A 15,009-nucleotide genomic window follows, 5' to 3' on the forward strand; every position below is an offset into this window, starting at 1 on the left:
GCTGTTCCTAACCTTCTATCTGTTTTATTTCAACTATGCAGAAGAAAAGAACCAAAAAAAAGGAAGCATTTCAAACATTCTCATAAGTGGGACCAATTGGAAAGCCAACACACATTTCAGTTTAATTATTTTATTCGTAAGTGGGGCTAGTTGGTAGCCTTTAACTCTATTCATACTTGTACTATTCATAAGTGGGGCTAGTTGACATTCACGTTACCGAAATATTAATACTCACTTCTTACTGCTATATTAAACAAGAGGCTCTCAAGAGCCTGAATCGCTCACCTTAATTTTTTTGGTTAAATCTCTCATCAATGATTATTTTGGCTTTTCAATTTATTTAAATGTTCTTTGAATCGTCCTATTTTCTTCAAAAGCAAAAAAAAAATCTTTTCTCCTATGTTCTATTTTAGCCATATGAGCTATGTTTCTTGACATACAAGGAAATAAAATATAAAATTTATACTAGATACTCTGAAACTCATTTAGTCTAAGTTTGGCTGAAATTGATACAGCAGTTTCAAAGGAGAAGATTTTTTAAAGTAAGTCAACATGATGAACATATTATGAAAAAAGTCTTTAAAGGGCAATAACTCCTTAAGGGGTCAATTGACAATTTTGGTCAAATTGACTTATTTGTAGATCTTACTTTGCTTAACATTTTTGCTATTAACAGTTTATCTGTATCTATAATAATATTCAAGATAATAACCAAAAACTGCAAAATTTCTTTAAATCATCAATTTAGGGCATTATACCTGAAAAACCAGTTACCCAACTCGGCTGAAAATTTCAGGACAGGTAGACCTTGACCTAATAAATACTTTAACTTCTTGTCTTATTTGCTCTAAATGCTGGAGTTTTTGAGATATAAGCCAAAAACTGCATTTTACCCTGTGTTCTAGTTTTAGCCATGACGGCCATGTTTTTTGACGAAATAGAAAATAAAACACAAACTTTATTTTATACACCCTACTGGTCATTCAGTTTTAAGTTTGGTTGAATTTGGTTGAGTAGTTTTAGAGGAGAAGATTTTTAAAGTTAGCAAATATGATGAACAAATTGTGAAAAATTGTCATTAAAGGACAATAACCCCTTAAGGGGTCAATTGACAATTTTGGTCATATTAACTTATTTGTAGATCTTACTTTGCGGATCATTTTTGCTGTTTACAGTTTATCTTTATCTATAATAATATTCAAGATAATGACCAAAAACTGCAAAATTTCCTTAAAATTACCAATTAAGTGGCAGCAACCCAACAATGGGTTGTTTGATTCATCTGAAAATAGGGCTGATAGATCTTGACCTAATGAACATATTTACCCCATGTCAGATTTGCTCTAAATGCTTTCGTTTTTGAGATATATTAAGCCAAAAACTGCATTTGACCCCTATGTTCTATTTTTAGCAATGGCGACCATGTTTGTTGATAGATCAAAACTTCGGATACAATTTATAAACTAGATACCCTAAGGAACATTCAGTTAAAGTTTGGAAGTATTTGGCCTAGTAGTTTCAGAGGAGAAGATTCTTGAAATAGTTTACGACGACAGACGACGACAGACGACAGAGTAAGGTAAACCAGTTTTGAATACGAATACACAGATACACGTTAATTACGTATCACATTCCGATTTAGTGTATATTCAAAGGTCAAGCATTTGTAAAAGTAAACGTGACACCCGATGTCAATTTCATAGAATGTAAACATTGAACATTGTCTACTTGCAATACATTTTACTTGCTACCTTGTTAATAACAGTTCAAGGTATTCTATATAATATTTCTGCATTATATAACCTGTGATATTCGTAAAAGTATTATATTTATGTTATATGAAATAGCTTGTTATTTATATATGTTGTATTGCTATTTCAGACTTGTTTACATACTGGTACAATAAAGCATCAGAACCCTTAGCTCTTGTTGGTGTTATTCATTAACGCATAGAAAACCACCTACTATATTTATATGTTTATTCTGTTAATATATGTTGGTCACAAACTAAAGTTTATACGACAATAAAATATTTGATTAGATTTGATTTGCTATTCTAAGACATTTAAACCATCATGTGTCCACGTGGATCTCTGTGAGTTAAACCTATTAAATACAGTTATATTTAATAACAATAAGTGAACAATCCACATGACAAAAATACTATCTTTTTTTTTCTCAAGAAATAGCCGGTTCATGAAATACAAGGCAAAACGTACTAATAATGATCAATAATGAAAAACACTAGAAAGAATTTAAGCTCATGAGAAGAAAAAAAGTAAAACTAGACAGGGGCGTAGCTAGAAAGAAACGATGTGCAAGCAACTACCGCCGAGCGGAGCGATGCGAAAAAATTTTGGGACCCTTTATGCAGGAAAATGGTTTTTTTTTTCGGTTTTCGGTCATAGGACAGTTAGTTTAAACATATTTTATTTGCATAAGCAGCAAAAGGGATTGGACACAAGTTATAACAACATTAGAGACGTCCTCTCCCATAAGACAGTTGAAAGAGGAGCTACATGTAGATAGGACTTATAAACAATTTATAAATGTAAAACTATTCATAAAGCTTCTGAATAGAGTAAATCGTGGTTAATTGAAAACATATACTACACATATTTCTGATACAGAATTTACTCAAAATTGTCCAAAATCTGCTCTTCGGGTCTAGGCAGAAACGAGCTTCTCTATTTATTTGTCAACATTCACACTGAAATCCCGATGAATATTCAGTAATGCTAGCGATGATAACCTTTCATTGTTCATTTTTGATCGTACATTTGATTTCAACAGACGTAGTACACACTGATAGATCTCCACGGTAGCACTCGCGAGATGTTATAAACCAGTGTACGTGTTCGCCATCGAGCGACCTCCCAATTGAATTCATCAACATTACATACCAGGTCAGTTTCGTATGTCTCAGACAATGTTGAGATTTTTTAGTTTGTTATATTTCCTACAACACAAGGAAGCAGATAAGGCACAAATAAGCGATTTTCTGATAATACCAGACGCGACTACACTCTCCAGTTCCATTATCATATGGTCTATAAACGCAAAATATAATGAGACTTTCCAATACTGTTTTGGCGTGTTTGCAGGATGAGCGCCATGGCTCTGGTAGTCCGTCGAACACATCGCCGTGGAAGAATTTCAACGATATCGAAGGGTTCTGATAAATCTAATGCCGATTGGTACATCTCATTCCAAACAGATAAACCGTACTCTGTATAATGTGCTCCGAAACTACATGTATTAGACTGAGTATAACAAATTAAAATCTTGTAAAAGATGCAAGTTACTGTCCGATTTTGTCATGCATGATCTCCAATAAAACTTCTATTTTGAAACCAAATGCCGTTATTTAATGACATTTCATCAATTAAAAAAGTGACATCATATGTGTTTCCTTTAAAATTTAATCTATAAATTTTTAATTTTGCAATAAATTTTTTTGCATGCCGAACCGATGTGCACGCAACTGCGTGTTAGCGTATAGGGAGCTACGCGCCTGCAGTAGATTAGAAGAAGCACATCAAAATTATATATCACAACTATTGGAAGTAGACGAAGAGGGTGAGAGAAAAAACACTTAGCTGTTGTTTGAAAAAGTTTTGACAATATGTTAAATCAAACAAAAGACAATCCTGTGCAATGTAGCACCACTTATTTCAAATGGAAAACTAATGGAAGACAGCAAAGGGAAAGTAGAAGCACTTAACCATCAATTTGTATCTGTTTTTACTGAGTGAACATACATCAGCATGATCAGGTCAACCAAAACTAAATGGCAGCCCATCGCATGATATAGACCATCTAGAGATAACAGTAGCAGGAGTAAGAAAGTGCCTTAGTTATGTCAATCCGTGAAAGCAAATTGACCAGCTAACATACCAAACAGAGACCTAAAGGAATGTGCTAAAAGTATCTCGCCATACATAAAAGATCATATGAATCTTTTAAAATTAGTAACAACAATTGAAGATATTGCAAAACATCAAGATTACAACCACAGAACTACGGGCTCCCGACTTAAAGCATTTTGTACGCTTCAGAATTGAAAACGTATCATTTTAAGGTGAAATTGTACAATGACAGCCGAGTAACTTGATTATTTTCTGGAGAATTCAAACTATCCGTTGCCTTTGAATGTGACCTTTAAATAAAAATTAATGGTTCCAAACTTACTTTGCCAAACAATGCATCTCTCTAAAGTGCTATTCAACGCCTTTTTTTTTAAAAACACCAAAAGTTTAAACGCTAGTGAACAAAAATATAGCCAATATCTAGATGTCCCAATTTCGCAACTTGTTACAGGGTAAACAGTGATATTATAATGAGGTTTTTTTTTATCACTTATTCATATCACACTCCGTTCAGTGCGAGAACTATCTCTTTGTTTTAGTATATGACTTTTGTGTACATTAAGATACTTTATATTTCACATTCGAAGGAATTATTGTAACCATGGTAACATTGTTTACTCGTGTGGCAATGTATTTAATACATTTTTTGGCTATTCCGTGTCATGATGATATTTATTTGGTTAAATTGTATGGAAGGCCAAAACTGGGCATATCAAGACAGTTTTGACGTTCCATATAATTGTAATTTGTTTGTTATAATGTACCAAACCTACTGTAATTGCTTATGGAAGTTAACAGACGGACCTAATCACGTTCAATGCTCCAATAATGGACAATGATGGATATTATGTTTTTTGGTCAGTCTGACCGTTCGTTTTTTGTCAGACTGTCCCGCTTCAGGTCAAAGTTTTTTGTTAAAGTTTTTGGTCGAGGTTTGATGAAGTTCAAATCCAATTAATTAACTTGAAACTTAGTACACATGTTCCTTATTTAAATGCCAAATTACAGTTTTTATCCCAATTTCACGGTCCACAGAACATACAAAATGATCTGAGTGATGATGGGGCATCCGTGTACCATGAAATCAGGGGCGGATCCAGTCATTTAAAAAAGGGGGTACCAACCCAGGACAAAAGAGGGTCCAACTATTTGTCCCCATTCAAATGCACTGGTCGTCCACGAGAAAGGGGTTCCAACCCCCGGAATCCTCCCCCTGGATCAACCACGGAAATGAGGTCTGGTAAACCCTGTTGGGCAGATATGTAGACCATGCCAAGAACACTCATGCCAAATACAGTTATTTTTACTCAAAATAAATGAATAATCCAGATGACGAAATACTCATTATTTTTTTAGAAATAGATGAACCAAAAAAATTAGGTCATGGACAAATGAAAAACAGAAACAAATGCGTTCCATTATTATAATTTATATTTTTTTTTATTCCTTTGACCATCTTATGAAATAAAACCAGCGACTGCATATATATATATCTTGCTTCCTTTGTCAAATTTAGCAATTCAAACATTCATAGCTATTTTGTCTTAAGTTCAAAGAGTCAAGTTTTTTTCCTTGACATGTACGGAAAAGTTCAACATAGTTACATTTGATTTCATATATTTGCACGATAAGCGCGCACTGATTCCCAGACGTTTATAAGAATGAAACAGGTACTTCTGGTCTTAACAGCTGTTCAAATATCTTAATCTTATATTTTAAGAAATGTTTTACATGTACTTAGTGTTCTCATATCCCTAAGCTATTTTCAATTCACACTAAAATAATACAACGATTTTAATGACTGACACAGTTCCAACTACATTAACTGGTCAACAACGAGCAAACTACAAACCGCACAGCAAGCTTTAGTGGCAACAAAATGTCAAAATGTAAAACATTTGTGTAAAACAATTTAATAGAGTAAACTAACGCACTGATTTTACATTAGGCCTAAATTAAAATATTGTTTGTTTGCCCTTTTCCGACCCTATGTTTTGAAACAGGGTAGGTAGGTAGGTAAAATATTTTATTTTTCTTTCCCAAAAAATAACTTAGCTCGGTACATTTTTTGTCATGGGTAGGCAGGTAGGTATAATATTTTATTTTATAGATACAAAATCTGCATGATGTCATTTTTGTCTGTATTGCTTTTGTTTAAGTATGCTTTTGCTAATAAGTTTCTAGGACTATTAGTATAATAGTCCCAAGTTTTGGAAAAAAAATATCATGTAGAATGTGAAGTTAATTCATATGCACTACAATTTTTTTCAAATTTCAAAATATAGGGCTGTGCGGCATATTTTAAACGTTTACATACCTGGAATTTTTAAGAATTTTAACTTGCACTAATAGTACTATGTACCTTGAACGCTTACCTAGACCTAAAGTTTTTCTGTAAGCAGGTAAGAGATAACTTTGTTCTGGTAAAATATGTCCAGGCAGAAATACATTGTACATTACTAGTAGAAAAAGTCCCTAGAGTGTTTAAATTTTTGTGTGTGCCTGTGTTTCCAATAAAAATGCTACAAGACTTGAAACTCAATTGTCACGTATTTTACACCGCATTTATAAATGATCTGTATGGAAAAACTTGGCGATTTTACTGCCAAATATTCTCCCCTTTACAGATCTTTGATTCATGTCAGATATAAATCAGAATATATCAATGCTGGTCGAAGGCATCATTAACATAATCATCCTAATCTACGGACCACCAAAGGCCATCCCAACATAGGATACAAAGTCTGTTTACAAAATATTTTGTACACACGTTGATAATTTAGTATTGGACGAACTTTTTTTGAATGAACCCTGCTCTTCATGTATAAAGACACAGAGTAACGTTCGTTAAATCATGATTTCAAAGCTTTCAATATCGATTTCAAACAGATGCTTTGAAACTCCAAATGCAAGTGTTCATTCATGTCAAACGCTCATGTGATACCAAACGGACTAGACCTTATACAGGAAAGATAAAACCTGAGAATTCCGGTAAAAAAGTTTTGAGCGGGAAATACAAATATAAGATTTTTGGTAGGAACAAAAAATAAAATAAAATAAAATCTTGCTGGTAAACACAAATAAAAGATTTTCAGGCGGAACGAATTTATAGGGTCGGTCGGTAAAGGGCAAACAAACAAAATTTTAATTTAAGCCTTATACTGATTATTACAAAACAGTCATCGAAAAATAATAAAAATACTGCAATATATGACAACAACATGTAGGCCCTATCTTCATGTAATTAACGTGATTCAATTCTGTTCTAATGTAAATTCTGCAATTTACAAAGACGAATTAAAATCTTCACCACAAAAACCAGTCATGGAGTTTATCACCTGTATGTTTTCTCATGTGTCTGTGTAAATTTCCAAGCTTACTCAACCCTTTACCACATACATCACAGTTATGAGGTTTATATATGCTGACTTGAACCCTTGCCACACATATCACATTCATAAGGTTTATCTCATATATGTTTTCTCATGTGATTCTTGAAATTCCCAAGCCGACTAAATTGTTTACCACATACATGTATTATACATCACAGGTTACTTATGAATTTTATCACCTGTATGTGTTTATTACAAAACAGTCACCGAAAAATAATAAAAATGCTGCAATAAATGACAACAACATGTAATTAAATTCAATTCTGTTCTCATGTAAATTCTGCAATTCACTAAGACGAATAAAAATCTTCACCACAAACCTCAGTCATGGAATTTATCACCTATGTATATGTTTTCTCATGTGTACACCTGTGTAAATTTCCAAGCTTTCTCAACCCTTTATCACATACATCTGTCATCACAGTTATGAGGTTTATGCTGACTTGAACCCTTGCCACACATATCACATTCATAAGGTTTATCTCATATATGTTTTCTCATGTGATTCTTGAAATTCCCAAGCCGACTAAATTGTTTACCACATACATGTATAATACATCACAGGTTACTTATGAGTTTTATCACTTGTATGTGTTTTCATGGTGGGACGTTGTTTTAAGGTTTATGTACCCTTCTGTAGCCATTTTTGTACGAACTTTTCAAACCTCAATTGTATCAGAACTACAGATATAATGAATAATAGAGATAGGCCATTTTGTACATATTCCAATGGGAAACTTGATGCAAAGCATTATTTTTTACTGTTCCATTGCATTTAATAGAAAAAGAGGACTTTGTGGCAAATAAATCAAGATTTTTATAGAAAATCTACAGCCTTTATTCTTGTACTCTCATATTTGGCAATTTGATGACTGATAGATATAGGATTATTGCATGCAGTGCTAGCATTGATTTCCTTAAAACAAGTTTATAAATGTAGTTATTGGTTAAAACAAATATAAATATGGCCAAAATCAAGTACACCTTTTAGGGTGCGCTCGACTTTAGTGACTCAGCACGAGGTGTTTAGGAATTTACTGGTTGCTTAGAACTTTTTGTAAAAAATAAACACTAGCACGTCATAGAAAATCAAGTGAGTAATTTATGTTTCAAATTTTATAACAAAAATCTCTGTATTAAAGGCTGTGGATTTTCTATAAAAATCTTGATTTATTTGCCACAAAGTCCTCTTTTTCTATCAAATGCAATGAAACAGTAAAAAATAATGCTTTGCATCAAGTTTCCCCTTAGAATATGAACTTAATGGCCCATCTCTATTATTTATTATATCTGTAGTTTTGATTTAATTGAAGTTTTAAAAATTCGTACAAAAATGGCTACAGAAGGGTACATAAACCTTAAATTACCAACCAACAATGAAATAATATTTTTTACAACATACAGTCTTCGGGTTTCTCACCATTATAGTTATGTGATCTCATAAATCCCTTCGCCATATCCATGTTATCAGTCATAGAGTTGTGTAACATAAAATATTGTCCCCCATGAAATATTGTCAATCGGACACAACTTCTCATAAAATATTGTCCACAGACACTTTTTCATTATGAAATACTATCTTGGACAATATTGCATTTTGAAATAGTGTCCTTGTCCATGAAATTTTGTCACTCCTATTTGGACAATATTTCACTTTGCAATAGTGTCCACAGACAATATTTCTTAAAAAAAATTGTCTGATATACAATATTTTATTAAGGACAATATGTTCCCTATGAAATACTGTCTGTGAAACGTTTCTCAATCAAAATATTACAAAATTAAAAACATTAAACAGGCATGCAGCAGGCATATATTTTTAGATTCATTTAACCATGTTTACTGAAATTATTTTGGAAAGTAAGTATACATGTATATGTAACTATTTCAAGTTTAACTTTCATGAACTACAAGGTTTTTTTGCAAAATCATTTGTTTTCTTGTCAAAACATGTTGAATAAAATTCATTAATTTGAGTAAACAAAATGAACTAGCATTTCTTCTGATATACATGTATTTGTTCTTTTCTGATTTTCAAAAATACCTTCAGGTACATCTTTATGACTGAGATATTCGAAAAGTGTTTTGTATTTCTTACTTTCCAGGGACGATTCCAGATATTTTCAAATGGGTCCCTTGAACATCAAATTGGGAATTTTTATCCCAATGGGGAATTTCCATGCATAAAATCTAAGTCGAAATATTATTATTTTCCTGTAAAAGCGGAACATGTATATTACGTTTAACATGAGTGTACACTGATTTCAGAAATTGTAACATTTTGAAAAATTATACCCCCGCTTTGAAAAAAGAGGGGAACTGTTGAGCTCTTTCCGCCTTTCTGTCCTTCAATCCATCCATCAATCCATCCTTCCGTCAGTCCGTCCACGGCTCATAAATAATTTTCGTCACATTTTTCTCAGGGACTACAATACAAGGATTTCTGAAATTTGGTTTCCGGCTTTACATAAGTCTGCTATAGTCATGATAGTATTTATGATAATTGTTTATAAATGTACCTATTTATAAATTTGTTTTTATTTGTTATTTTCAATCAAATAAAGCACTTTAAGGATCTTATTATCCAACATGATTTATGTTGATAACCTCCCCTTCATAAGACAAAATTTCGTGACAATCTGTCTTTGAAACAACAAAATATAACCTCTCTTTAACAGGACAGCATTTCATAGTATTCATCTGTGAAATATTGTATACATACAGACTAAAAACACAATGAAAATTTTTCCTTCTCTGGACATTTTTTTCATAGATGAGAACAACATTTCATGATATATAGTCATGAAATATTGTCTTGGTGACCAATATTTCATATAGGACATTATTTTGCTTTACATATTCTCATGTGACTACTTTTCTGATTAAACCGTTAATGAGGGCCCTCATGGGGTTTTTGATTATGTGATTACTTGGCCGTTTTTTTAATGATTATTTGATTATTAAGCCAAATATTTCATGATTATTTGATTACCTAGGACTGTATTTTTAGTTTATGATTATTTGATTACTAAAGATAAGCAAATATTTAATGATTATGTGATTATATTGGCAAAAAAATGGTGATTATGTGATTACTAGGACCCCCCCCCCCCCCATGAGGGGCCTCGTTAATAACATAAATCACATTTATTAGGTTTATTGTCTGTATGTATTCTCATGTGAACCTCAAAAAACCAAGCTGAATGAACCTTTACAACATACATCACAGTTTTTTAGGTTTATCACCTGTATGTTTTCTCATGTGAGTATTTAAACCACTATGCTGCCTAAACCCCTTACCACACACACCACATTCATGAGGTTTATCGCCTTTATGTTTTCTCATGTGAGTATTTAAACCACTAGGCTGCCTAAACCCTTACCACATACACCACATTCATGGGGTTTATCGCCTTTATGTTTTCTCATGTGAGTATTTAAACCACTAGGCTGCCTAAACCCCTTACCACACACACCACATTCATGAGGTTTATCGCCTGTATGTATTCTCATGTGTATCTGTAAAGTAATACGCTGGTTAAACCCTTTACCACATACATCACACACATGAGGTTTGTCATCGGTATGTGTTTTCCTGTGAATATGTAAATACCTAATCTGACTAAATTCTTTACCACATACATTACAGTCATGTGGTTTGTCACCGGCATGTGTTCTCATGTGAGTCTTAAAATTACCAAGCAAACCAAACTCTTTATCACATATATCACAATAATAAGGTTTGTCCCCTGTATGTGTTCTTGTATGAAGTTTTAAATTACTATGCTGAGTAAACTGTTTACCACACACATCACACTCATGATGTCTATCTCCTGTATGTGTTCTCATGTGTCTCTTTAAACTACCTTGCTCACTAAAACCTTTCCCACATACATTGCAGTCATAAGGTTTATCTCGTGTATGTGTTCTCATGTGTGTCTTAACATTACTGTGTTGACTAAACTCTTTCCCACACACACCACAGTCATAAGGTTTATCACCAGTATGCATTCTTATATGACTATTTAAATTACCTAGCCGAATGAATCCTTTACCACATACATCACATATATGAGGTTTATCTCCTATATGTATTTTCACATGTCTCTTCAAGGCACTACTCTGCTCAAATTCTTTAGGACAAACAACACATTTATGAAGTTTTTTGCCAGTATGTGTTTTCACATGTCTCTTCAAGTCACTACTCTGGTCAAATTCTCTAGGACAAACAACACATTTATGAAGTTTTTTGCCAGTACTAGTATGTGTTTCACGTGTCTCTTCAAGTCACTACTCTTGTCAAATTCTCTAGGACAAACAACACATTTATGAAGTTTTTTGACAGTACGTGTTTTCACGTGTCTCTTCAAGTCACTATTTTTACAAAACTCTCTGCCACAAACATCACCGTTATGAAGTTTACCAGTCTGTGTTCTTATCTGTCTCTGTTGTGTGCCATTGATTGTGACGACATCTGCTACATGTACCTCATACATTCTTTTTAATGTGCATGTATGATCTTGTACGGTTCTGTAAGGAAGAAAATAATAAATTAAAGACATTAATTTTATAAACCTTTTGATTCTTTCCTGCAAATTACACAAAAGTCATACAACATGTACAATATTTATTTTGACATTCTCTGCATTTATGCATCTGCTTGTTTGTGTTATTTAATTGATCCATATACTTTGTACAACATGTACAAGAATTATATTGGTGTGTTCACCTCGAATTTTCTTTATTCACCACATGCACAACATTGACAAGGAAAAGAAAGTTGGTAAATGTTAACCGTATCTAAAAGGTGGTACTTTTACCTACATAATTATATATATAATATACATGTACATCAACATGATCAATGGGGGTGTCGGACCAAATAGTGTTGGAATATACTAAGTAGGGTGTCAGAAATAGAGAGACCCTATTTATCTGAATATGGAGAGACCCTGTTTATCTGCAGTCAAGAGACTTACTTAAATGAAAATCACTGATTTAAGTAACATTATTTCCATAAAGATTGGAAGTAAGAGTTGTCTTTTTTTAATAATCACCTATTTAAGTAGTAAAAATTAATCACTAGAAGAAAAGATTTAATTTTATTATACATGTACCGTAGCTTTAAATTTAGAATACTAATGATCCAGGGACTAATAGGCGAGCGCCAAAACAAGGATTCGGAGGTTTTTAATGCACCTACCTAACACACGGCTATATGATATATCATTTGCAAGGTCATTTATCGTACATTCAGAATTGCCTGGTCGTCAAACTGGGAAATGGTCACATTTTTCAAAAAACGGCAAAAAAGGGGGAAAAATATAAGTCATTATTTGACGATATTGTTCGAAAAATGAAGTTTAAGAACAAATGCATCTGCTATATAATATGAAATATATCATTTGACAAACTAAAGTCTATCTTATTTTTGTTTCTGAAATAAAAATATTTTTAAAAATGTTTAAAATGAAAAAATCTCGTATTTTTGTGAAAATCATAATTTTTACGGATATTGACGCAAAACTCTCGGTAATATTTAATTATGCATCTAAAAACACAAATTCTATTGGTTTTATATTACTAGTAACATATATATAACTAGTTTTTTAAGTTCTAAAGTCTCACCTACCTTGTTTTTTATACCGACAAAATATTGATAAAACTATATTGATTTAAAACATATCTTAAAACTGCTCTAAAGCGCATATTTACCATGTTTACAGCACAGTTAAAAATAAATGTTATTTTGGTCTCCTGTTAGTTCGACAGTTATAAATACAATATGATTTAATTGTCTTAAGCTTGCCAACCACGTCAAGGCCGAAGATCACTAGCAAGGTGTTTTTTTTGTTTTTTTGTTTTGTTTTGTTTAGATTACTTGCAAGGTGTTGTTTCTTTTTGTTTTTTTTCTTAACTACCACTATCATCGCATACGGAACTTAAGTACACAACCATTTGGTAGAGTTATTACAAAACACAAAGTTAATAATAATATACATATTTACATTGAATAACAGTGAGGCAACTTAAACTTTATATTGCCCCATTGCTCAAATGCTCTTTCGATATTAGTCAATGGTATCGTTTTCATCTTCATCATCGTCATTCATTTGATCTTTTATAGAGGTTGATGTTCTCTTTAGAATAAATATTTTGGCAAGTATCACTTCCCTGACATGGACAAAGCTCTGTGCAAGACATTTGCTGCTCTCGGCAAATACATTTCTTGCTACGTATTTATTCCCTCTTGCAAGAGCATACTAAATCTTGCAGGAAATCGAACTTCATCATGCCTAAAAAGTAGAATGGATCTGGGCCATGTAAACTCTTTTCCATCCGTATTCATAAGGAGACAAAGGATTTGAATGATCGAAATGTGAGGACATCCAAATTGTCGTTTGTTGAAATGACCGCAAAATATGTTCTTTGAATGCAGGTTCACTTGAGTATTTGCATGTTACAAGTTAAACACGTAACTTGTTTAAGTCAACATGTGATGAAGCGATTTTTTCTTTTAAGTCATACAAGCTTGAAATAAGCTCTATGGCAGCTGACAACGATGTGGAAAAAGCAATCTTGTCAACGTTTTGGAGATTTGTAAACTTACTCGGAGATTTTCTTATCAACTTGAAAACAGTCTTTTTGCCAATCCCAATTATAGCAGAAGTGGTATCACAACCAGTTCAAACATGAACTACAGGGAGATTGTTAGCTAGTTAAGGCGAAAAAGATTTACTTAACTCATGGATTGGTATGAACCTTCTACAGTCCCTAAGACAATTAGTTGACCCCGTCAAAAACCACATTTGTTCAGTCGACAAAAGAATCTTGAAATAATGAACACAGGGCACAAGAACATCTGTATCGGAACACTTGACTATGATTGGTCGCTATTTCAACTGCTAAAAGATTTTATGAGAGTATAACATGAAGCAAGATTCTGGTGTCTGTGTCTTCATACGAACAGGACAGATCTGAAGATCTATTACATGCTCTCATTGAGTGTTGTCGCTCTATTCTGGATTGGAAAATGCGCCGTCAAGAACTAAACATTTGTTTTCATCCTGGAACATATCAGACAAATTGCTGCTCAGATAATCTCAAAGGAAAGTTATCAGAGATCGCTTGTTTTTGTTGCTTGATAGACATTTTTTCCAGTCTGGAACAGTTCGGCCTTCAGCGATATGAAACTTTTTCGTAGTTGTTGCCGATCGTCTATGTCGCTCAGCTGATTTTATGGAATGTTCAGCACTAGTGTCATAGCGATCGAAGACATCAACAACCTTGTCTGTGAATCGGAAGCATGATTGTAAAAGATGGACGAAAGATACCAAAAGGGACAGTCAAACTCATAAATAAAAAATAAACTGACACCGCCATGGCTAAAAATGAGTGCCTGCATAATGTAAGATTTGGCCAAGTCTCCAATTGTGGACATCTTTTTCACATCAAATGACTGAAATCATGCCATTTCTTATTGGTACGGTAGCACTGTGATCGATTGGAGGAATGTTAAGGACTGATCCTACCTTAATTTTCAAATTCATGGGAAGATCAGACTTATTTGTCTTCCTCATAATTCCATCGCCATAATATATGCAGTGGGAATGGGACAAATTAGATAGGACGAAACAGTTTCCACAGATACGTCATCTCTACATATAGTTAGAGATAGGGCACGGGTAAACACAAGCTCGGGAATCAAATGACCTTTTACAACTTGCCCAGATTTGCATTTTAGTTGT

At 33.1% G+C, this 15,009-nt stretch overlaps 1 pseudogene; it reads right to left on the bottom strand.

Moving 5' to 3' along the window:
- Positions 1-10,143: 10,143 nt before the first annotated feature.
- Positions 10,144-15,009, bottom strand: part of LOC139494036 (zinc finger protein 721-like) — a 34,112-nt pseudogene continuing 29,246 nt past the window's right edge.

Source organism: Mytilus edulis, chromosome 11, assembly GCF_963676685.1.
Source record: "Mytilus edulis chromosome 11, xbMytEdul2.2, whole genome shotgun sequence".
Taxonomy (NCBI): Eukaryota; Metazoa; Mollusca; class Bivalvia; order Mytilida; family Mytilidae; genus Mytilus; species Mytilus edulis.